Raw genomic sequence first — 25,744 nt, 5'->3', positions numbered from 1 at the left:
AGAAAAAGAAAAAGAAGAAAAAAAAAATGGCTTGAGAGCAGGGAGGAGAGACTGGCTTTGGGTGTTATTAAGGTCAAGGAGTGGGGCAGAAGTGAAGGCTCCAATGCACATGCTGGAGCCTGTGTGGCTTGCACTTGCCTTTAGAGCCAAAGGAGGAAGCACCTGGGCTTTCAAATCAGTCATCCAGGTGTGGGACAGAAGGGGCGGGAAGAGGTGGGGTTTAAAAGCTGTCAGTAGTCAAAGATCAAATATGAAGTCAGACTCTCTAGTTCATAAAAACTACATTTACATAGAACATACAAAAAATGGAAAATTAAAAGAGAATTGGCCAACAAAGATGAAATTGCAGCAAAGAAAAAGTGGTAACACAGGAAGTGAAACTGGAATTGAGCATTTCCTGCAGTGCCACCCAGTCCTTGTTCTCATCATGCAGGTTTCCTGCTCCTCGCAGAGCCAGCGAAGTTTACTTTGTGGTGTAGGAACTCTCTTCTAGTTGTCCTCTTCTTTTCCACCCTACTATCAGTTGGCAGGCTCTGCAAGTGCTCCCATAATGGTGCAAACTGGCCGGGTGCAGTGGCTCACGCCTGTAATCCCAGCACTTTGCGAGCTGAGGTGGGAGGATCACCTGAGGTCAGGAGTTCGAGACTAGCCTGACCAACATGGAGAAACTCCATCTCTACTAAAAATACAAAATTAGCTGCGCATGGTGGCCCATGCATGTAATCCCAGCTACTCAGGAGGCTGAGGCAGGAGAATTGCTTGAACCCGAGAGATGGAGGCTGCAGTGAGCCGAGATCACGCCACTGCACTCCAGCCTGGGCAATAAGAGCAAAACTCCATCTCAAAAGAAAAATGATAATAATAATAATAATGGTGCAAACTTTGGCCAGGTGCAGTGGCTCACGCCTGTAATCCCAGCACTTTGGGAGGCCGAGGCGGGCGTATCACCTGATGTCAGGAGTTCAAGACCAGCCTGACCAACGTGGAGAAACCCCATCTCTACTAAAAATACAAAATTACCTGGGTGTGGTGACACATGCCTGTAATCCCAGCTGCTACGGAAGCTGGGGCAGGAGAATTGCTTGAACCTGGTAGATGGAGGTTGCAGTGAGCCGAGATCATGCCATTGCACTCCAGCCTGGGCAACAAGAGCAAAACTCCATTTCAAAAAAATAATAATAATAAAAATAATAATAATAATGGTGCAAACTTTGAGGTTTCCAACGTGGCTCCAAATGTATTACTAGTAGGATCACCACAGTGCAAGTGTTATCACCTTTAGAGATAAGGAAATAGAGATGTTAAGGCTTCTTTTTCTTCTAAATCGTTGATATCTACTGTTATTTTACACTTAACAGCCATTTAAATTTGGATGCTAAATTTTCATCAGAAATACTTGATCTATAATTAGATTTTATTAAATTGACTATGGATAAACAGGCATTCACATACCCAAATTATTCTGGGCACTTAAAAGCTTTCCAGCTGGGCATGCGGTGGCTCACACCTATAATCCCAGCACTTTGGGAGGCCAAGGCGGGCAGATCACCTGAGACCAGGAGTTCGAGACCAGCCTGGCCAACCTGGTGAAACCCCATCTCTACTAAAAACACAAAAAACTAGCCAGGTGTGGTAGCACACTCCTGTAATCCCAGATACTCATGAGGCTGAGGCAGGAGAATCACTCAAACCCAGGAGGCAGAGGTTGTGGTGACCTCAACCTTTGAGGTCTCCGCAAAGGTTGGTGATCTCACCATTGCACTCCAGCCTGGGCAACAGAGTGAGACTCCATCTCAAAAAAAAAAAAAAAAAAGAGGCCAGGCTTGGTGGCTCACGCCTGTAATCCCAGCATTTGGGAGGCCAAGTCGGACGGATCACCAGAGGTTGGGAGTTCGAGACCAACCTGACCAACATGGAGAAACCCTGTATCTACTAAAAACACAAAATCAGCCGGGCGTGGTGGCACATGCCAAAAAAATCCCAGCTACTTGGGAGGCTGATGCAGGAGAATCACTTGAACCCGAGAGGTGGAGGTTGCAGTGAGCCAAGATCACGCCATTGCACTCCAGCCCGGGCAAAAAGAGCAAAACTACGTCTCAAAAAAAAAAAAAAAAAGTTTTCCAATAACCGAATCAAGTATCAGTATTTAAATTAAAACTTAGATTAAAATTAAAAGTTAACATTCAGGCCTGGCATAGTGGCTCACACCTGTAATCACAGCACTTTGGGAGGCCGAGGCAGGTGGATCACCTGAGGTCAGGAGTTTGAGACCAGTCTGGCCAAAATGGGGAAACCCCATCTCTACTAATAATATAAAAATTAGCCAGGCGTGGTGGCGGGTGCCTGTAATCTGAGCTACTTGGGAGGCTGAGGCAGGAAAATCACTTGAACCCAGGAGGTGGAAGTTACAGTGAGCTGAAATTGTGCCACTGCACTCCAGACTGGGCAACAGAGTGAGACTCAGTCTCATTAAAACAAACAAACAAAAAAAAGCTTCAATAGATGTTAACTGCTGAGGAACATTACAACAACATAAACAGAAATAAGCTCAAAATACATGTTGAAGCATTACAAAATACTGAAAAGGAATTTTTTTAAAATACTGATTTCACAAGCGCACAGTTCCACTTCTGTAACACAGCTGTTAACTGTTCCTTGGTTACTTACATAATGTTAGACTGAATTAAGTAGAATTTTCCTATGAAATTAGCTTTAAATAGTGAGCTGACTTGACTAATAATATACGCATCACTGTGCTTCAACATCCAGTACATTTCTATTCTCTGTGACTTGTGTATGTCAATATATACCAGGGTCTTGTGGTTTCTCTGTTTTCAGTACTATTAGATATACAGTTGACTTTTTTTTTGGAGACAGAGTCTTGCTCTGTTGCCGAGGCTGGAGTGCAGTGGCACAATCTTGGCTCACTGCAACCTCCACCTCCCAGGTTCAAGCGATTCTCCTGCCTCAGCCTCCAGGGTAGCTGGGATTACAGGCACATGCTGCTACACCCTAATTTTGTATATTTTAGTAAAGACAGGGTTTCACCATGTTGCCCAGGCTGGTCTCGAACTCCTGACCTCAGGTAATCTGCCCGCCTCAGCCTCCCAAAGTGCTGAGATTACAAGCATCAGCCTCTGTGCCCGGCTTTTTATATTTTTTATTTTTTTGAGACAGGTTCTTACTCTGTCACCCAGCCTGGAGTGCAGTGATGCAATCATAGCTCACCACAGCCTCTATCTCCGGCTCAAGTGATCCTCCTGCTTCATCCTCCCCAGTAGCTGGGACTATGGGCAACCGCCACAATGCCCAGCTCATTTTTTTTATTTTCATATATTTATTTTTTTGAAATGGAGTCTTCCTCTGTCACCTAGGCTGGAGTGTAGTGGCATGATCTTGGCTCACTGCAACCTCCACCTCCAAGGTTCAAGCGATTCTCCTGCCTCAGCCTTCCCGATAGCTGGGACTACAGGTGTGTGCCACAGGCCCAGCTAATTTTTTATATTTTTAGTAGAGATGGGGTTTCGCCATGTTGACCACGTCAGTCTCAAACTCCTGGCCTCAAGTGATCCACCCGCCTCAGCCTCCCAATGTGCTGGGATTACAGGTGGGAGCCACCGAGCCCAGCCAACCCCGTCTCTTAAAAAAAGAAAAAAGTCCACATATACATGGACCCACACAGGTCAAACCCATGTTGTTTAAGGGTCAACTGTATTTTTATTATTAGAATTCAATAAGAGATTAAATGAATGCTTGATGCCCCACCTTCAATTCTCCACTTCTGCGCAAGACAAATTGAGTAAGGACCAGATTACACCTGAAAAAAAATTTTTTTGACAAAATATAAGAATAAAAACAGTTTCCAAGACCCTGACCATCAGACAACAAAGAGGAATCCCTGAGAGATAGGAAACAAATGAGATGAGTCCTACAAGTGCCCCAGCTTACTGACTTGGGTAGTTTATAGAATGTGCTACAAGGAAAAATAACTAAGGCAGAGCCTGGCAGATTCCTTGAGTTGAAAAGATAGATTTGATAGCCTGGGGAAACACAGGCAGCTAGAATTCATAGAACACAGCACCAGAGAAGAAAGAGCTGCATGGACAGAAAACCTCAGAGACCTGCAGTGTACCCCTTGAGAGTTCAGCAGTATATTGATCAGCACATGAGTATAAGGACATTACCCACATCTGGCAAAAGAACCATCTAAAAAGATCAGAGGAAACAGTGCCCAGTGCTCACAGAGGGCATGGAATAGTGCCTGTTCCTACCAGGCAGATTAGAAATGTCATAATTCAGGCTGCACGTGGTGGCTCACGCCTGTAATCCCAGCACTTTGGGAGGCTGAGGCAGGCAGATCGCTTGAGTGAGGTCAGGAGTTCAAGACTAGCCTGGCCAACATAGTGAAACCCTGTCTCTACTAAAAATACAAAAATTAGCTGGGCATAGTGGCACATGCCTGTAATCCCAGCTCTCAGGAGGATGAGGCAGGAGAATCGCTTGAACCCGGGAGGCAGAGGTTGCAGTGAGCTAAGATCGTGCCACTGCACTCCAGCCTGGGCAACAGAGTGAGACTCTGTCTCAAGAAAAGAAGGAAGGGAAAGGGAAAGGGAAAGGGAAAGGGAAAGGGAAAGGGAAGTGAAGGAAAGGAAAGGAAAGGAAAGGAAAGGAAAGGAAAGGAAAGGAAAGGAAAGGAAAGGAAAGAAAAGAAAAGAAAAGAAAAGAAAAGAAAAGAAAAGAAAAGAAAAGAAAAGAAAAGAAAAGAAAAGAAAAAAGAAAAGAAAAGAAAAGAAAATGTCATAATTCATGGTCCACTGGGTAAAGTATTCAGGAAGATCTAGCCTGGCAGTGAGGAATAATTCGCCCCAGAATGAGCAATGCCCTGGACCTGCCTAATAATCCTAAAAAGACAAAAACCATAGAGAACAAACTGTTTTCAGATAACTTAACTATATCCCAGAATAAAGCTCAAGAAGATTCACAGGAATACAAAAATATCCCGCATCCAAAAAGTAAAATTCACAATGCTTAACATACAATAAGATACCAGGCATGCAAACAGACAAGAAAACATGACCTACAATGAGAATTACAGTATAGGAAAGATATAAAAACATCAACTCAAAATTCTGAAAATGGGCCAGGCATGGTGACTCACACCTATAATCCCAGCACTTTGGAAGGCTGAGGTGGGAAAATTGCTTGAGCCCAGGAATTCGGTACCAGCCTGCATAACCTAGCAAGATCTCGTCTCTAAAGAAAAAAAAAAAAAGTTCTGAAAATGAAAACTATGTTTGAGATGAAAAATACACTGAATGAAATGAACAGCAGATTAGATATTAGAGAAGAAAAGATAATCGAACTTGAAGGCAACTAAGTTCACTTCTGAAAAAAAATCCAAAACAATGAAAAGAACATCATGAAAAGAACATCACTGAGCTATGTGATGATTTAGAGCAGCCTAAGAAAGCTGGGCACGGTGGCTCACGCCTGTAATCCCAGCACTTTGGGCGGCTGAGGCGGGTGAATCACTTGAGGTCAGGAGTTCGAGACCAGCCTGGCCAGTATGGTGAAACCCTGTACCTACTAAAAATACAAAAATTAGCCAGGCGTGGTGGCACATGCCTGTAATCCTACTTGGGAGGCTGAGGCAGCAGAATCTCTTGAACCCCCCAGGAAGAGGAGATTGCAGTGAGCTGAGATCGAGCCACCACACTCCAGCCTGGGCCACAGAGTGAGACTCCATCTCCAAAAAAAAATAAAAATAAAAAAAATAAATAAATAAAGCAGCCTAAGATACACATAACTGGAAGGAGGATGGGGGGTTGTGGGCAGAAAAAATATTCGAAGAGATGATGGCCTAAATCTTTCCACCCTTAAAATAAAAACCCATAAATCTAAGGCCAGGTGCAGTGGCTCACACCTGTAATCCCAACACTGCCTGGGAGGCTGAGGCAGGGGGATCACTTGAGTTCAGGAGTTCAAGACCAGCTTGGGCAACATGGTGAAACCCAATCTCTACCAAAAACATAAAAAAATTAGCCTGGAGTGGTGGTGTGCGCCTGTGGTCCCAGCTACTTGGGATGCTGAGATGACAGGCTGACCTGAGCCCTGAGGCAGAGGTTGCAGTGAGCTGAGATCATGCCACTCCAGCCTGGGTGACAGCGTGAAACCCAATCTCAAAAACAAACAAAAAACAACAACCTGTAAACCTATAATTCCAAGATAGTCCAATTAAACCTAAACAAAGGAACATGAAGGAAATGATACCAGGGAATGTCAAATAATCAAATTGCTTAAAACAAGTGATTTTTTAAATCTTAAATCAGAGCTGGGCCTGATGGCTCATCCCTGTAATTCCAGTGCACTGGGAGGCCGAGATGAGAGGATTGCTTGAGTTCAAGACTAGCCTGGGCAACATAGTAAGACCTGGTCTCTACAAAAATAGCTGGGCATGGTGACAAATGTCTGTTGTCCCAGCTACTCAGGAGGCTGCAGTGGGAAGCTTACATGAGAGTCCAGGAGTTCAAGGCTACAATGATCTATGATTGTGCCACTGCACTCCAGCTGAGCAACATGGCGAGGCCTTATCTCTTAAAAAAAAAAAAAAAAAAAAAAAAAGACGACAATGGAATGAATCTTTAAAATATTGAAAGAAAAACTCAAAATCTAATTCTAGAGATTAGCAAAATTGTCTTTCTTTTTTTTTTTTTTTTTTTGAGATGGAGTCTCACTCTGTTGCCCAGGCTGGAGTGCAGTGGCATGATCTCGGCTCACTGCAAGCTCTACCTCCTGGGTTCACGCCATTCTCCTGCCTCAGCCTCCCCAGTAGCTGGGACTACAGGTGCCCGCCACCACACCCAGCTAATTCTTTTTGTACTTTTAGTAGAGACAGGGTTTCACCCTGTTAGCCAGGATGGTCTCAATCTCCTGATCTCGTGATCCGCCCACCTGGGCCTCCCAAAGTGCTGGGATTACAGGTGTGAGCCACCACACCCGGCAACAAAAATGTCTTTCAAAAATGAAAGCAACACTTCCAGTTTAGGGTACTGCTTCATACTCCTCCCATTAAGTAAAGCTAAACACCCTGGAAATTGTATATATAAATAAACATGATACGGACTGAAAGGTAGAAAATGGCAGATCAGCACGGGATCTTGGAACTCAAAGAATGACACGGTGCTAGGTTCGCTGGGTATTCTTTTTGCCTCATATATTCCAGACTAGATGTTAGAGAAGCCAGCAACCTGAAAACATCAATGGGTACAGATTTTAAAAGCCTAAGGAGAGCCGTCGCTTTCTAGCCAAAGGACAAGGAGAGAAGAAGCTTTGTTAGAAAACTTTTAAAGGCCGGGCACGGTGGCTCATGCCTGTAATCTCAGCACTTTGGGAGGCCGAGATGGGCGGATCACAAGGTCAGGAGATGGAGACCATCCTGGCTAACATGGTGAAACCCCATCTCTACTAAAAATACAAAAAATTAGCCGGGCATGGTGGTGCACACCTGTAGTCCCAGCTACTTGGGAGGCTGAGGCAGAGGAATCGCTTGAACCCGGGAGGCAGAGGTTGCACTGAGCCAAGATCGTGCCATTGCACTCCAGTCTGGGTGACAGCAACACTCTGTCTCAAAAAAAAAAAAAAAAAAAAAAAAAAAATTCAAGCAATATACAAAAAGACAACTCCTCCACTAGGTGCAGTGGTTCATGTCTGTACTCCCAACACTTTGGGAGGCTGAGCTCGCGGTAATTGCTTGAGACTAGGAGTTTGAGACCAGCCTGGGAGACATAGTGAGACTTCCATCTCTACAAAAAAAATTGATTTAAAAAAAAAAAACAGGCCGGGCGCGGTGGCTCACTCCTGTAATCCCAGCACTTTCGGAGGCTGAGGCAGGTAGACTACCTGAGGTCAGGAGTTCGAGACCAGCCTGGCCAACACGGTGAAACCTCGTCTCTACTAAAAATACAAAAATTAGCTGGGCGCGGCGGCATGTGCCTGTAATCCCAGCTACTTGGGAGGCTGAGGCAGGAGAATCGCTTGAACCCGGTAGGGGGAGGTTGCAGTGAGCTGTGATCGCTCCACTGCACTCCAGTCTAGGCAACAGAGCAAGACTCCATCTCAAAAAAAACAAAAAACAAAAAAACCAGCCAGACACAGTGGCTCACGCCTGTAATCCCAGCACTTTGGGAGGCCAAGGCAGGTGGATCACCTGAGGTCGGCAGTTCAAGACCAACTTGACCAACATAGGGAAACCCTGTCTCTGCATACCTGTAACCCCAGCTACTCAAGAGGCTGAGGCAGGAGAATCGTTTGAACCTGGGAGGTGGAGCTTGTGGTAAGCTGAGATCACGCCATTGCACTCGAGCCTGCGAAACTCTGTCTCAAAAAAAAAAAACTAGGCCGAGCAGGGTAGCTCATGCCTGTCATCCCAGCACTTTGGAAGGCCAAGGTGGGTGGATCACCTGAGGTCAAGAGTTCAAGACCAGCCTGGCTAACATGGCGAAACCTCGTCTCTCCTAAAAATATAAAAACTAGCCAGGTGTGGTGGTGGGTACCTGTAATCCCAGCTACTTGGGAGGCTGAGGCAGGAGAATTGCTTGAATTCGGGAGGCAGAGGTTGCAGTGAGCAGAGATCGTGCCATTGCACTCCAGCCTGGGCGACAAGAGCAAAACTCTGTTTCAAAAAAAAAAAAAGGCTAGAATGAGTAAGTTTAGAAAGTCATAGAACATAAGCTCAACTAAAAAATCAACTGTATTTCTATATATTAGCAATAAAACATGGACACCTAAATTAAAAATAAAACACCATTTGTAATAACTGAAAAAATTACTAAGCTATAAATTTTTAAAATACTTTAAATTGCTAATCTATCATTCCAATTTTAGTATATGTGCTGCCGAAGCAAGCACACTTAGCTATAAATCTAACAAATACATATCAGACTTGTATGCTGAACACAACTTATACCCTGAATACTACAAAATGCTTACAAAATAAATTCAGGAAAATCTAAGCAAATGAAGAGATGTAATATATTAATGCATTAAAAGACTCAAGATAATAAAGACGTCAATGCTCTCCAAAATTCCAAAACAATATATAAATGTAACATTTTTCCTATCAAATTCACAGCAGAGTTGTTTTTTTTTTTTTTTTTGAGACACGGTCTCCCTCTGTAGCCCAGGCTAGGGTACAGTGTAGTGGCATTATCATAGCTCACTATAACCTCAAACTTCTGAGCTCAAGCAATCCTCACACCTCAATGTCCCAAGTAGCTAGGATTACAGGCATGTGCCACCACATCCAGCTAAATTAAAATTTTTTTTCATACAGACAGGGTTAGCTACATTGCCCAGACTGGTCTTGAACTGCTGACTTTGATTTTCCCGCCTCTACCTCCCAAAGCACTCAGATTACAGGCATAAGCCTATGTGACCAACCACAGCAAGATATTGTATAAATCTTATTCTAAAATGTATATGCAAAGGCAGGGGAAGGCCAGGCATGGCGGCTCACACCTGTAATCCCAGAACTTGGGTAGGCCGACGAGGGTGGATCACTTGAGGTCAGGAGTTCAGGACATGCCTGGCCAACATGGTGAAATCCTGTCTCAATCAGAAATACAAAAATTAGCCAGGCACAGTGGCATGCACCTATAATCCAAGTTACTCAGGAGGCTGAGGCAGGAGAATCACTTGAACCCAGGAGGCAGGGGTTGCACTGAGCTGAGATCGTACCACTGCAACTCCTGCCTGGGTGATGGAGTGAGACCCTGCCTCAAAAAAAAAAAAAAAAAAAGAGCATGAGAGCAAAAGAAAAGGCAAGAGAAGGCTCGGTGTGGCACAGTGGCTCACGCCTGTAATCTCAGCACTCATAATAAAGGCAGGCAGACGGCTCAAATTCAGGAGTTAGACACTAGCCTGGGCAACATGGCAAAACCCTGTCTCTACAAAAATTGGCTGGGTGCGATGGCTCATGCCTGTAATCCCAGCACTTCAGGAGGCCGAGGCGGGTGGATCACCTGAGGTCAGGAGTTCGAGACCAACCTGACCAACAAGGTAAAACCCCATCTCTACTAAAAATACAAAAAATTAGCCGGGCACGGTGGCAGGCGCCTATAGTCTCAGCTAGTTGGGAGGCTGAGACAGGAGAATTGCTTGAACCCTGGAGGCAGAAGTTGAACGTGGGAGGCGGAGGTTGCGGTGAGCCAAGATCCTGCCACTGCACTCCAGCCTGGGCAAAGAAGCAAGACTCCGTCTCAAAAAACAAACAAAAAAAAAGGCAAACTGGTCTGGTGTGGTGGCTCATGCCTATAATCCCAGCACTTTGGGGGCCAAGCCAGGTGGATCACTTGAGGTTAGGAGTTTGAGAGCAGCCTGGCTCACACCTGTAATACCTGCACTTTGAGAGGCTGAGGTGGAAGGATTGCTTAAGCCCAGGAGTTCAAGATCAGCCTGGGCAATACAGGGAGACCCTGTCTCCACCAAAAAAAAAAAAAAATGTAGCCGGTGTGGTGGCATATATCTGTGATCCCAGCTACTTGGGAGGCTAAGGTGGGAGGATCTCTGGAGCCAAGGAGATCGAGGCTACAGTGAGCTATGATCACACTACTGCACTCCAGCCTAGGCAACAGAGCAACTGTCTCAAAAAAAAAAAAAAAAAAGAGTCCAAGGTCATGCAAAACTACTCAGTATGTCTTTTTCTTGGGATACAAACAATTTTAGTCAAATTATAAAGAAAGGCAACTTAAGTGACAAGCATAAAGTTGAAGACAGTGGTTACCCTAGGGCAAAGGAGGGAGCCATGAAGAAAAACTACACAAAGGACCATAAATATGAGGGTAGTCTTCTGTTTCTTTTTTTTTTTTTGAGACAGAGTCTCACTCTGTTGCCCAGGCTGGAGTGCAGTGGCGCAATCTCAGCTCACTGCTGCCTCTGCCTCCCGGATTCAAGAGATTCTCCCACATCAGCCTCCCAAGTAGCTGGGACTACAGGCAGGCATTACCATGCTGGGCTAATTTTTGTATTTTTTGGTACAGATAGGGTTTCACAACGTTGACCAGGCTGGTCTCAAACTGCTGATCTCAGGTGATCCCACCACCTCAGACTCCCAAAGTGCTGGGATTACAGGCGTGAGCCACTGTGCCTGTCCTTAAACTCTTCTGATTAGAAATATAGGCAGGACGTAGTGGCTCACACCTGTAATCCCAGCACTTTGGGAGGCCGAGGTGGGCGGATTACCTGGGGCCAGGAGTTCGAGATCAGTCTGGCCAACATGCCAAAAAGCCCGCCTCTACTAAAAATGTAAAAAATTAGCCAGGCATGGTGGCAGGCGCCTGTAATCCCAGCTACTCTGGAGGCTGAGGCGGGAGAACTGCTTGAGCCAGGCAGGCAAAGGCTGCAGTGAGCTGAGATGTCTCCACTGCACTCCAGCCTGGGTAACAAATAACAAAACTTGCCAATTAACCTTTTAAAAGTGTACAGTTCAATCTTAAGTAGATTTACATTGTTGTGAAACAGATCTCCAGAACATTTTCATCTTGCAAATCTGAAACTCTCTACCCATTAAACAACTTCCCATTCCTCCTTACCCCAGCCTCTAGCAACCACCATTCTACTTTTCTGTTTACGTGAATTTGACTACTTTAGATTTTCATATAAGTGGAATCACGCAATATTTGTCCATTACTGGTTTACTTCACTTAACATAATATTGTCAACATTCATCCATGTTGCAGCATATGACAACATTTTCTTATTTTTATTTTCATTTATTTATTTATTTATTTTTGAGACGGAGTCTCACTCTGTCACCCAGGCTAGAGTGCAGTGGTGCAATCTTGGCTCACTGCAACCTCCGCCTCTTAGGTTCAAGCAATTCTCCGTCTCAGTTTCCTGAGTAGCTGGGATTACAGGCGCCCGGCACCACGCCCAACTAATTTTTGTATTTTTAGTAGAGACAGGGTTTCACCATGTTGGCCAGGCTGAACTCCTGACCTTAGGTGATCTGCCCTCCTCGGCCTCCCAAAGTGCTGGGATTCCAGGCATTAGCCACCGCACCTGGCAATCTTATTTTTATTTTTTGAACAAATGGAGTCTCACTCTGTCACTCAGGCTGGAGTACAACAGTGCAATCATGGCTCACTGAAGCCTAAACATCCTAAGCGCATGTAATCCTTCAACTTCAGCTTCCAGAGTAGCTAGGACTACAGGCACATGCCACAATGCCCAGCTAATTTTTGTATTCTTTATTTTATTTTTTGTGGAAACAGGATCTCGCTATGTTGCCCAGGTTGGTCTGGAACTCCTGGACTCAAGCAGTCCTCCCACTTGGCCTCCCAAAGAGCTGGGATTACCAGCATGAGCTGCTGCATCCAGCCAAGATTTTCTTCCTAAGGCTGAATGATATTCTATTGTATATGACACATTTTGTTTATCCATCTACCAATGGACACTGGGGTTACCTCTACTTTTTGACTATTGCAAATAATGCTGCTATGAACATAAATGTACAAGTAACTGAGTCCCCGCTTTCATTTCTCTTGGATACAGACCCAGAAGTGGTACTGCTGGATCATATAGCAATTCTCTATGTAATTTTTTGAGGAACTGGCATACTGTTTTCCACAGCTGCTGTACCATTTTACATTCTTACCAACAATACACAAGGGCATATTTCTTAATATATGGGGGCTGGGTGCAGTGGCTCACGCCTGTAATCCCAGCACTTTGTGGGGCTTAGGCGGGTGGATCACCTGAGGTCAATAGTTCGAGACCAGCCTGGCCAACAGGGCAAAACCTTGTCTCTACTAAAAATACAAAAATTAGCCGGGTGTGGTGGCATGTGCCTGTAATCCTAGTTACTTGGGAGGCTGAGGTAGGAGAATTGCTTCAATCCAGGAGGTGAAGGTTGCAGTGAGCCAAAATCACGCCACTGCACTCCAGCCTGGGCGACAGACAGAGACTCCATCTCAAAAAAAAAAAAAAAAATTTATATATATATATATATGGAAGCTAAGACAAAGGCCTGCACTCACCCCTAATCGCTAAATTCAAGTTCTTTCCATGATGAGGTTTCAAAAGGAATTAGTGCAAAATGTATTTAAGGATATGACTAGAAAGGAGAAAGAAAAAACAAATGGCTATTACACACACACACACACCAGAAAAGTAAGACTAGGAGGCAAAGGAAATCAATGAAGAAATATTTCGGCGAGAGGCCGTGGTTCAGCCTGTAATCCTCACACTTTGGGAAGCTAAAGCAGAAGAATCAATTGAGCCCAGGAGTTCAAGACCAGCCTGGGCAATATTAATGATACCCACGTTTCTATTTATAAATAAATAAATAAATATTTCCGACCAAAGAATACAAACTTAGTAAAGCTAATGAAGGAAGAACACAGGGAAGAGCTGCCGATGTAAGAGAAAGAAATAAAACTTCTGGAGAAAAAAGTTCAAAGATTTGAAACTATTTCCTCAGAAGGAACTGGGAAAAGGGAGTTTTGAGTAATAAAGCCTTGTGTAAGTTTCTGACTCTTAAGTATGTGAATGTACTGCCTTAAAAAATAAACTAAAAAGAGCCTCTTTTCTCACCACAACTCAATAACCGTGAAGGTATCCTTGCAAGTGTGTGTAGACCTCTTATGCCTCCTAGGTCCAGGGTCACTTGGTCCAGGACTCTTCCAATATCCATGTCCAGAGGAAGCGCTTCCGCAGACTTGGTTCCTTCTGGTTGCCCTTGTCTCGCCTCTCTAGGGTGGGCTGGCCGCTCCGGCATGGAGTCAAGGATCCTCTGTGTTCTCTCTGCCATGACTCTCCCTGATCCCAAATCCCGTCCCCACCCCTAACGGGCCCGGTCCCCGCTCGACCCTGGGTGTGCGGCCCTCGACCTCAGACCCGGCCCCTGCCCGCCGGCCGCCCCTCACGTCGGCCTCGGAGGCTCCACGCTCCCGCTCTTACAGCCCGCACCTCGGCGGTCTCTCGGAAGAGGGAGGAACCCGAGGTACCTGGTGGTCGTCGTAGCTGAGGAACTTTCGGGCCTGTTGACCATCTCACCATGGAAACTGCCGCAGGGCTCCCTGGGCGGGGCCTCCGAGGGGCGGGGCCTGAGCCAGTCCCGGGCCCCTTCCGGTCGAGCGCTGCCTGCGCTTCCGGAAGTCCTGCTGCTCCCGCGTGCCTGGCTGGGCCTCGTCTCTACGCCACTGGCATCCCACCCTGCTACCAGCTGCCCTCTTGTTCGCTGGCCGGACTCTTCCCTCAACCTTCTTTAAAAGACACGGCACAGTCCGGCTTCCCCACGAAACCGAAGGAGGCTGGGACCGCGCCCGGTCGTCCGGGGGCGGGGCCGCGACGCCATTGTGACGCGCTCGGAGCAGGGCTGGGCCGAGGACCCCGGGCGCTGGAGGGCGAGCCCCAACCACTGCTCCTGAGGCCCTGGAGGCGGCTGACGGTTGAGGCCGCTGAGCGCCGCAACGTGAGCCCAAAGGACGCCCCGTTTCAAGACCGGCGCAAGAGGGAAAAATGAAGGTAGTTTTCTGCGGAGGATGTTAGGAGAACGAGAACTGTGGGCCTGAGAACTGACCTAGCTTAAGGAGCGCAGGCAGCCTGTGCCGCCGGGTGTTGGGGAAATACGGAGAGGACGGGGTCCCGCTCCGCATCAGGTCCTCTCACGCATCGCGGCTTTCCAGGAGGCAGGACTGGCCACAGGCCTGATTCCCAGGGACAAAGTGTAAGGCAGAGGCTGTCAGCACCATAACCTTCGCTGCAGGAGAAACACGCGTCCAGTTCGTTATCGTCAGTTCCGGCTATATCAGGCCTGCTGTATTTGCTCTAAACAAAGCAGCCAGCTTCCCAGGCCTGGGTGCGGAGGTATTTGTTAAGCACATGCACACAGTTGGAATTAGCAGCCTCAGGGATCAAAAGTTGTCTTTTTTGTTTGTTTGAGACGAAGTTTCTTTCTTGTTGCCCAGGCTGGAGTGCAATGGCGCGATCTCGGCTCACTGCAACCTCCGCCTCCCGGGTTCAAGTGATTCTCCTGCCTCAGGCTCCCGAGTAGCTGGGATTACAGGCGTCCGCCACCACGCCCGGTTAAATTTTTGTATTTTTAGTAAAGGTGGGGTTTCACCATTTTGGCCAGGCTGGTCTCGAACTCTTGACCTCAGGTGATCCACTCGCCTCGGCCTCCCAAAGTGCTAGGATTACAGGCGTGAGCCACCGCGCCCTGCCCAAGAGTTACCATTTCTGTAGCAAAGCAGCTAAGCAATATCCTTTTGCCTGCCACCTAAATGTGGTTAGGTGCAGCATTTGGAAGAAAAAAAATAAAAAGCCCGGGCGTGGTGGCTTACGCCTGTAATCCTAACACATTGGGAGGCCGAGGCGGGTGGATCACCTGAGATCAGGAGTTTAAGATCAGCCTGGCCTACATGGTGAAACCCCATCTCTACTAAAAATACAAAATTAGCTGGGTGTGATGGCACATGCCTGTGATCCCAGCTACTCAGGAGGCTGAGGCAGGAGAAGAACTTGAACCCGGGAGGTGGAGGTTGCTGTAAGCCGAGATCTCGCCATTGCACTCCAGCCTGGGCAACAAGAGCGAGACACTGTCCCCCAAAAAAAAGCCCTGAGACCCACGGTAGCTGGCCTGGATTACTTGAACATAAACAGGTTCACAGAAGATACCAGATGAGTTCTCTCTCTGACTGAGGGAAGGAGAAAATAATTCCAATCAGTAATCTCTGCATAAATAAAAACGCACTGCGCAACCACACACAGAAGAATAAACATCCCTTCTTCAGCTGGTGTGAGTAATTACTGCTTTTTCTCCAGTGACAGCTTTAGGTCCTCTCTATTCCTCCTGCTTTCTGGATTAAAATTTTTTTTTTTTTTTTTTTTTTTTTTGAGAGTGAGTCTTGCTCTGTCGCCTAGGCTGGAGTGAAGTGGCACAATTTCGGCTCGCTGCAACCTCCGCCTCCCAGGTTTAAGCAATTCTCCTGCCTCAGCCTCCCAAGTTGGGATTACAGGCACCTGCCACCTAGTAGAGATGGGGTTTCACCAGGTTGGCAAGGCTGATCTCAAACTCCTGACCTCAAGTGCTCCGCCTGCCTCGGTCTCCTAGAGTGCTGGGATTACAGGCGTGAGCCACCGCGCCCGACCTAAAATTGTTAAAATAATCTCTTGAGTTGCCCCTGCGTTAGTACAACACCCAGTCCAAAACACACCCCTGTCCTTGGACCCTCCCCAAAATTGCCAGCCACAAGTCCAAATGGTATAACAAGCCCTCTAACAAGTCTAAGACACCCCATGGTTTCAGAGGTGTGATGTCTCATTGCAGCAACTAATAGCCCCAAATAATAACTGGTTCACAGTGAGGAATATATCCATTCACTGAAATAGCAAATCATCATACCACCATGTGTATGCCTCTGGTAGTCTGACCAGTAGGCATGGCCAATATAGATAAACTTATATTTATGTGTGAAAGATAACATAACTCATATACACAAATGAAACTTCAGAGCCTATACTCTAATGAGAAATCAAAATAAATTTTTCTTTCTTTTTTTTTTTCCTCTTTGAGATAGGGTCTTGCACCATCCCCTAGGCAGGAGTGCAGTGGCAGGATCTCAGCTCAGTGCAGCCTTGACCTCAGCTCAAGCAATCTTCCCACTTCAGCCTCTCAGCCTCCCAGTAACTGGGTCTACAGGGTCACCACCACACCCAGCCGATTTTTTTTTTCTATCCTTTTTTGTTGTTGTTGAGACGGTGTCTTGCACTGTCTCCCAGGCTGGAGTGCAATGGCGCGATCTCCGCTCACTGCAACCTCTGCCTCCCAGGTTCACGCGATTCTCCTGCTTCAGCCTCCAGAGTAGCGGATTACAGGTGCACACCACCACACCCGGCTAACTTTTTGTGTTTTTAGTAGAAAGGGGGTTTCACTATGTTGGCCAGACTGGTCTTGAACCCCTGACCTCATGATCCGCCCTTGGCCTCCCGAAGTGCTCAGATTACAGGCATGAGCCACCGTGCCTGGCTTTTTTTTTTTAAATGGAGTATCATTGCAATGCCCAGGCTGAAATACAGTGACACAATCTCAGCTCACTGCAACCTCCGATTCCCAAGTTCAAGCAATTCTCCTGCCTCAGCCTCCCAAGTAGCTGGAACTACAGGCTCATGCCACCACGCCTGGCTAATTTTTGGATTTTTAGTAGAGACGGGGTTTCACCGTATTGGCCAGGCTGGTCTTGAACTCCTGACCTCAAGTGATCTGCCTGTCTTGGCTTCCCAAAGTGCTGGGATTACAGGATTGAGTCACCGTCCCCAGCCACATCCAGCTGATTTTTAAATTTTTCTGGAGAGAGGGAGACTTGCTGTGTTACCTAGGCTGGTCTCTAACTCCTGGGCTCAAGTGATCCTTCTCCTGCCTCAGCCTCTCAAAGTGTTGGGATTATAGCTGTGAGCCATTGCATCTGGCCAAAACAAGCATTTCTTTTTTTTTTTTTTTTTTTTTTTTTTTTGACACTGAGTCTTGCTGTCATCCAGACTGGGGTGCAGGGGCGCGATCTCGACTCACTGCAACCTCTGCCTCCCAGGTTCAAGCAATTCTTCTGCCACAGCCTCCTGAGTAGCTGGGACTACAGGCGCACGCCACCACACCTGGCTCATTTTTGCATTTTTGGTAGAGACAAGGTTTCACCATGTTGCCCAGGCTGGTCTCAAACTCCTGAGCTTAAGTGATCCGCCTGCTTTAGCCTCCCAAAGTGTTGGGATTACAGACGTGAACCGCTGCACCCAGCTAATTTTTTTATTTTCAGTAGAGACGGGGTTTTGCCATGTTCACCAGGTTAGTCTCAAACTCCGACCTCAGGTGATCTGCCCAAAATGCTGGGAGGCCAAGGCAGGCAGATCACAAGGTCAGCAGATCGAGACCATCCTAACACGGTGAAACCCCGTCTCTACTAAAAATACAAAAAATTAGCCGGGCGTGGTGGCAGGCGACTGTAGTTCCAGCTACTCGGGAGGCTGAGGCAGGAGAATGGCTTGAACCCGGGAGGCGGAGCTTGCAGTGAGCTGAGATCACACCACTGCACTCCAGCCTGCGCAACAGAGTGAGACTCCGTCTTAAAAAAAAAAGTGCTGAGAGGTCTCCCACTGCACTCCAGCCTTGGTGATAGAGCAAGACTCCCTCTCAAAGGCCAGCGCAGTGGCTCATACCTATAATCCCAGCACTTTGAGAGGCTGAGGTGGGCAGATGACTTGAGGTCAGGAGTTTGAGACCAACCTGGGCAACAGGGTGAAAGCCTGTCTTTACTAAAAATACAAAAATTAGCCAGGTGTGGTGGCACATGCCTGTAGTCCCTGCTACTTGGGAAGCAGAGGTAGAAGAATCGCTTGAACTCAGGAGGCAGAAGTTGCAGTGAGCTGAAATCACACCATGTAGCCTGCGCAACAAAGCAACACTGCCATCTCAAAAAAAAAAAAAAAAAAGTTGTATTGAAACAAACTCTTACGCACAATATACTCTTCAGGAAGGAGCTTTATTTTTGCTTTTGACTCAGGCGGTGATGATAATTATTTCATCATGAATGACCCTGGTATGAGCAAGAGAATTATGGTAATAGCCAGGTTTGCTGGTATGTGCCTGTGATACCAGCTACTTGACAGGCAGAAACAGGAGGATTGCTTGAGCTTAGGAGGTTGAGGCTGCAGTGAGCTGTGATCACACCACTGCACTCCAGCCTAGGTGACACAGCAAGACCCTGTTTCAAAACATATACATTTCCTGCCACCCACTCCTCCCTACTGGACATTTCAGGGTTCCCTCCTGAATTGCCACACAACGCCTCAAATGGGCACGCAGCCATCAGTTACTGAAAGTGACCACACCTGGTCTATGTGTGACCCTACTACTACATTGGCACGTAGATCCAAGTGAGCCCAGGATTCCCGACTGTTCCCATAGTAATTACTCAAGCTGTAAGTGAATAAGAACCACAAATGAGGCCAGGCACAGTGTCTCACGCCTGTAATCCCAGCACTTTGGGGGGATGAGGTGGGCGGATCACATAAGGTCAGGAGGTCGAGACCAGCCTGTCCAACATGGTGAAACCCCATCTCTACTAAAAAAAAAAAAAAACGGCCGGGTGCAGTGGCTCATGCCTGTAATGCCAGCATTTGGGGAGGTGGAGGTGGGCAGATCAGGAGGTCAGGAGCTCAAGACCACCCTGGCCAACATAATGAAACCCCGTCTGTACTAAAAATACAAAAACTAGCCAGGCGTGACCAGGTGCAGTGGCTCATGCCTGGAATCCCAAAACTTTGGGAGGCCAAGGCAGGCGGATCACGAGGTCAGGAGATCGAGACCATCCTGGCTAACATGGTGAAACTCCGTCTCTACTAAAAATACAAAAAAATGAGCTCGGTGTGGGTGTCAGGCGCCTGTAGTCCCAGCTACTTGTGAGGCTGAGGCAGGAGAATGGTGTGAACCTCGGAGGTGGAGCTTGCAGTGAGCCGAGATCGGGCCACTGCACTCCAGCCTGGGTGACAGAGCAGCCTAGGCAACAGAGCAAGATTCTGTCTCAAAAAAAAAAAAAAAAAAATTAGCCAGGCATGGTGGCAAGCACCTGTAATCCCAGCTACTCTGCAAGCTGAGGCAGGAAAATCATCTGAACCTGGGAGGCAGAGGTTGCAGTGAGCAGAGATCACGCCACTGCACTCCAGCCTAAGCGACAGTGCGAGACTCCATCTCAAAAAAAAAAAAAATACAAAAATTAGCTGGGCGTGGTGGCGCGATCCTGTAGTCCCAGCTACCCAGGAGACAGAGGTGAGAGAATCGCTTGAACCAGGGAGGCAGAGGTTGCAGTAAGCTGAGATCGTGCCATTGCAACATAGGGAGACTGCGTCTCAAAAAAAAAAAAAAGAACCACAGATGTAGCCAGGCACAGGGGCTCATGTGTGTACTCCGAGCTACTCAGGAGGCTGTGGTGAGAGAATCACTTGAGCCTGGAAGTTTAAGACCAGCCTAAGCAATGTAGTGAGACCCTGTCTCTAAAAAAAAAAAAATTTAGGCCGGGTGCAGTGGCTGACGCCTGTAATCCCAGCACTTTGGGAGGCTGAGTCAGATGGATCATGAGGTCAGGAGTTCAAGGTTCAAGACCAGCCTGGCCAAGATGGTGAAACCCTGTCTCTACAAAAAATACAAAAATTAGCCTGGCATGGTGGTAGGTGCCTGTAATCCCAGCTACTCGAGAGGCTGAGGCAGAGAATTGCTTGAACCCAGGAGGCGGAGGTTATGGTGAGCCGAGATTGTGCCACCGCTCTCCAGCCTGGGCAACAAGAGCAAAACTCCGTCTCAAAAAAAAAAAAAAAAAATTTAATAAGCTAAAACAGGCTGGGAACATGGCTAAAACCCGTCTCTACAAAAAACATAACAAAAAAATTAGCCAGGTGTGGTAGCAAGTGCTGGTGGTCCCAGCTACTCAGGAGGCTGAGGTGGAAGGATCACCTGTGCCCAGGACATTGAGGCTACACTGAGCCATGATCATGCCACTGCACTACAGCCTGGGCAACAGAGTAAGACTCTATCTAAAAATAATTAAAATAATTATAAAATTAAATTTAAAACCCCAAATGTGGCTGAGTGCAGTGGCTTATGCCTATAATCCTAGCACTTTGGGAGGCCGAGGCAGGAGGATCAGTTAAGCTCAGGAGTTTGAGACCAGCCTGGGCAATTAGTGGGACCCTGTCTCTATAAGAAATAAAAACCACAAATCTACAGGAGGAACAGGAAAAGTTTTGGTAAGGCGGCATTGTCAAATCAAAGGAGAAGGAAGGAAGGTATGTCTTAGGCTCTGCAAACACATTGACACATCTCCTGAGCTTTTCTTGGTGGTGTCAGCATCCCCCAACCCCATCCCCTACTCCCAGACTTCCCCAGACACAGAAATTAATCAACACTGTACAGGATAACCAACAAAACAGAAAATAGGGTATTCCAGCCTGGACACCAGACAGTCACCATGGGACAGCCCAGCCTTCTGCAGTAACAGTGGACAGATGTTTTCACTCAGGGAATCCACTAATAAAAGGAAGATGAATGTGCATGTTAAGGGCAGAAAAGAGGAAGAGGGATTACTTGACTTATAACAATTGTAACTTTGACTGAAGGAGCCTGTCTTCCGGAATCTGATGGCTTTCATAATTATGTGGTAAGAGTGGAGGCTACCTCTGTAGCAGTGCTGTAGAATAGAACACAGAAATACATAAGCCGGCCAGGCACAGTGGTTCACGCCTGTAATCCCAGCACTGTAGGAGGCAGAGGCAGGTGGATCATCTGAGGTCGGGAGTTTGAGATTAGCCTGACCAACATGGAGAAACCCTGTCTCTACTAAAAATATAAAATTAGCCGGGCATGGTGGCATATGCCTGTAATCCCAGCTACTCCGGAGGCTGGGGCAGGAGAATTGCTTGAACCCAGGAGGCGGAGGTTGTGGTGAGCCGAGATCACGCCGCTGCCCTCTAGCCTGGGCGACAGAACAGGACTCCATCTCAAAAAAAAAAAAAAAAAAAATTTCTACTAGCTGCATTTATAAAAGTAAAAAGAAACGGGTGAAATTAATGTTGTATTTTTATTTGATTCAATATATCCAAAATATTATAATTCACATGTGATTAATAAAGTTATCCATGAGACATTTGACATTCTTTTTTTCTGTATTAAGTTTTTGAAACCTGGTATTACAGCACATCTCAATGCAGATGCTATATTTTCCTGGGTATACTTAATTTTTATTCAGAACCCGTAAAAACAATAGTTGATGCCGGGTGCAATGGCTCAAGCCTGTAATCCCAGCACTTTGGGAGGCCGAAGCGGGCAGATCACGAGGTCAAGAGATCAAGACCATCCTGGCCAATATGGTGAAACTCTGTCTCTACTAAAAATATAAAAATTAGCTGGACATGGTGGCAGGTGCCTGTAGACCCAGCTACTCAGGAAGGTGAGGCAGGATAATTGCTTGAACCCTGGAGGCGGAGGTTGCAGTGAGCCGAGATCAGGCCACTGCACTCCAGCCTGGCAACAAAGCAACAAAACAGAAAAAACTCCAGCCTGGACACCAGACAGTCACCATGGGACAGCCCAGCCTTCTGCAGTAACAGTGGACAGATGTTTCCACTCAGGGAATCCACTAATAAAAGGAAGATGAATGTGCATGTTAAGGGCAGAAAAGAGGGAGAAGAGGACTAAAAAAGTCCGTCTCAAAAATAAAATAATAGTTGAAAAAGTAGATTCACATACCTAAGTTATTCCAAACATACTTAAAAGTCTTCCAATAACTGAATGAGTACTTGTTTTTAAATTTAAATTAAGGCAAGGACATGAAGAAATGTCAGCCCTATGTACTGTTGATAGAAATGTAAAATGGTGCAGTCATTATGGAAAACAGTTCTGGCAGATCCTCAAGAAACAAAAAATAGAATTACCATACATATGATCCAGCAATACCACTTCTGGGTCTATATGCAAAAGAATTCAAAGCAGAAACTCAGATATTGTATGTTCATGTTCATAGCAGCATTATTCACAATAGTCAAAAGGTAGAGGTGAGCCAAGTGTCCACTGGTTAGATGAATGCATGAACAAAATGTGGTATATACATACAGTAGAGTTTATTGTTATTTTTTTTTTCTGAGACGGAGTCTTGCTGTGTTGCCCAGGCTGGAGTGCAGTGGCACCATTTTGGCTCACTGCAACCTCTGCCTCCCAGGTTCAAGCAATTCTCCTGCCTCAGCCTCTCTAGTAGCTGGGATTACAGGCACATGCCACCACGCCTGGCTCATTTTTGTATTTGTAGTAGAGACAGGGATTCACCATGTTGACCAAGCTGTTCTCAAACTCCCGACGTCAGGTGAACCACCCACCCCAGCCTTCCAAAGTGCTGGGATTACAGACAAAGCAAGACCCTGGCTCAAAAAGTAATAAAATAAAAAGTCAGGCTCTCAGTGGCACTAACCACATTTCTTTTTTTTTTTTTTTTTTTCCGAGACAGAATCTCGCTCTGTCGCCCAGGCTGATGTGCAGTGGCGCGATCTTGGCTCACTGCAACCTCTGCCTCCCAGGTTCAAATGATTCTCCTGCCTCAGCCTCTCGAGTAGCTGGGACTACAGGCACGTGACACCACGCCTGGCTAATTTTTTGTATTTTTAGTAGAGACATGGTTTCACCATGTTAGCCAGGATGCTCTCGATCTCCTGATCATGTGATCCGACAGCCTTGGCCTCCCAAAGTGCTGGGATTATAGGCGTGAGCCACCAGGGCCAAACTAACCACATTTCAAGTGCTCAACAACTCTGCATGGCTAAATGGCCCCCTGTATCATACAATGAGCTCTAGTCTGAGACAGAACAATGGAAGTCCCATCTTAAATCTGACCTGTTGCTCAGTCTGTGTGCTAAGGTACTGCCTTTCTTGACTTATCCTGAAGGGCTGGAGCCCCTTTATCTGACAAGCCTTGATTATTATTCTGTTATTTCACAAAATGCTGCAGTATGCTGTGGGAGTCTTATTAATATGTATTGAAGAGGCTGGGCGCAGTGGTTCATGCCTGTAATCCCAGCACTCTGGGAGGCTGAGGTGAGTGGATCACCTGAGGTCACGAGTTCGAGACCAGCCTGGCCAACATGGTGAAACCCCATCTTTACTAAAAATACAAAAATTAGCCAGGTTTGTTGGCACATGCCTGTAATCCCAGCTACTCGGGAGGCTAAGGCAGTAGAATCACTTGAACCCAGGAGGCGGAGGTTACAGTGATCTGACATCGCGTCACGGCACTCCGGGCTAGGCAACAGAGTGAGACTCTTGTCTTTTAAAAAAAAAAAAAAAAAGTATAGAAGAAAGTGCAGCCTTCTAATATGCTATCCATCCACTTTTACTCTGTGGATGCAAAATTTATCAGAATGGAGGCATAGGAAGCTTACTCTAACTCCATTTGTCACCTCATGAAATTGTACCCTAACATGGATGACTTCACACCAAAGGCAATGATCCAATGTCTATGAATTGAAAGCAGCTTATTGTAAGGTTGTCTCATTTATGAATAGCACAGGGACATGATATCTGAAACAGGGTTAAGGAATGCTGCCCCATAAGCATCAGAAGGGTTTGCTCTGACTTTGCCTTAAGGGTTTAATGTGGTTGGTTTTAATTTAGTTTTTAGTAGAGTATAGGGTTCCTAACAGATGCACAATATACATTTATTTCAGATAAGTATTGATTGGAAATGTGCTATTTTTATATTAGTCTTTATATTTCATTGCTGTGTGATTTAATCAAACTTTTCGATTCTCAAATATTCTTTTTGTTTGTTTTCAGTTACATGCAGCTCCTGCATATGTCTTCTTTTCTGAAAATGTATAATATCTGACTTATCCCTCAGCTGGGCAGTAAGCGCTCTAAAAAGCAAGGATGCTGGCCAGGCACAGTGGCTCACACCTGTAATCCCAGCACTTTCGAAGGCCGAGGCAAGCAGATCACAAGGTCAGGAGTTTGAGACCAGCCTGGCCAGCATGGTGAAACCCTGTCTCTACTAAAAATACAAAAAATTAGCTGGTCGTGGTGGTGCACACCTGTAATCCCAGCTACTTGGGAAGCTGAGTCAGAAGAATCATGTGAACCCAGGAGGCGGAGGTTGCAGTGAGCCAACATCGTGCCACTGCACTCCAGCCTGGGCGATAGAGCAAGACTCTGTCTCCAAAAAAAACACAAAGCAAGGATGCTGGTATCCAAGACATTAAAAAATAAAAGCGCCGGGCACGGTGGCTCAAGCCTGTAATCCCAGCACTTTGGGAGGCCGAGACAGGTGGATCATGAGGTCAGGAGATCGAGACCATCCTGGCTAACACGGTAAAACCCCGTCTCTACTAAAAAAATACAAAAAAAAAAAACTAGCCGGGCGAGGTGGCGGGCGCCTGTAGTCCCAACTACTCGGGAGGCTGAGGCAGGAGAATGGCATAAACCCGGGAGGTGGAGCTTGCAGTGAGCTGAGATCCGGCCACTGCACCCCAGCCTGGGCGACAGAGCGAGACTCCGTCTCAAAAAAAAACAAATAAATAAAATAAAATAAATAAATAAAAGCAAGGACAGAACAATTTAATTCTTCCTATCTTCTATAAGTTCTCAGTATTTGCTGACTACTAGAAATGTTTTTCTGTAAGAGTTCATGCGTATTTTAATCTTACTGCATATGCTACTGAAGTGAGCACATGTTTGCGTATATTTTGTTTTTTTTTTTTTGGTTTTGGTTTCTTTTTATTTTTTGAGACAGAGTCTCCTCTGTCACCCAAGCTGGAGTGCAGTGGCGCAATTTTTGTTCACTGCAACCTCTACCTCCTGGATTCTAGTGATTCTGCTGCCTCAGTCTCCCTGCTGGGTTCTAGTGATTCTCCTGCCTCAGCCTCCCAAGTAACTGGGACTCCAGGCACACACCACCATGCCTGGCTTATTTTTAAATTTTTAGTAGAGACAGAGTTTCACTATTGGTTGGCCAGGCTGGTTTCAAACTACTGAATTCAAGTGATTGGCCCGCCTCAACCTCCCAAAGTGCTGGGATTACAGGCGTGAGCTACGATGCCCAGCCCACATGTATTTTCTTTTTTTTTTTCTTTTCTTTTTTTTTTTTTTTTTGAGATAGTGTGTCAGGCTGTCACCCAGGCGGGAGTGCAATGGCACGATCTCAGCTCACTGCAACCTCCTCCA

At 46.4% G+C, this 25,744-nt stretch overlaps 1 protein-coding gene across 16 annotated transcripts in view; it reads right to left on the bottom strand.

Moving 5' to 3' along the window:
- ZNF487 (zinc finger protein 487) overlaps positions 1–25,744 on the bottom strand; it is a 70,706-nt gene that overhangs the window by 28,076 nt on the left and 16,886 nt on the right. For 2 of the 16 annotated variants that reach the window (XM_045399836.3, XM_045399837.3), the window contains exon 1: positions 14,004–14,097. The gene's annotated coding sequence lies outside the window, so the exon portion shown is untranslated. Of the gene's footprint in view, positions 1–264; positions 1,277–3,765; positions 3,818–7,123; positions 7,231–8,552; positions 8,672–13,590; positions 14,098–25,744 lie in introns of those variants that run through there. The other 14 variants (XR_012417635.1, XR_012417633.1, XR_012417632.1 and 11 more) reach the window with 14 other exon arrangements.

This window comes from Macaca fascicularis, chromosome 9, assembly GCF_037993035.2.
Source record: "Macaca fascicularis isolate 582-1 chromosome 9, T2T-MFA8v1.1".
Taxonomy (NCBI): Eukaryota; Metazoa; Chordata; class Mammalia; order Primates; family Cercopithecidae; genus Macaca; species Macaca fascicularis.
Note: the sequence above shows the minus strand (reverse complement) of the source record. Positions and strands in the feature narration are given on the sequence as shown.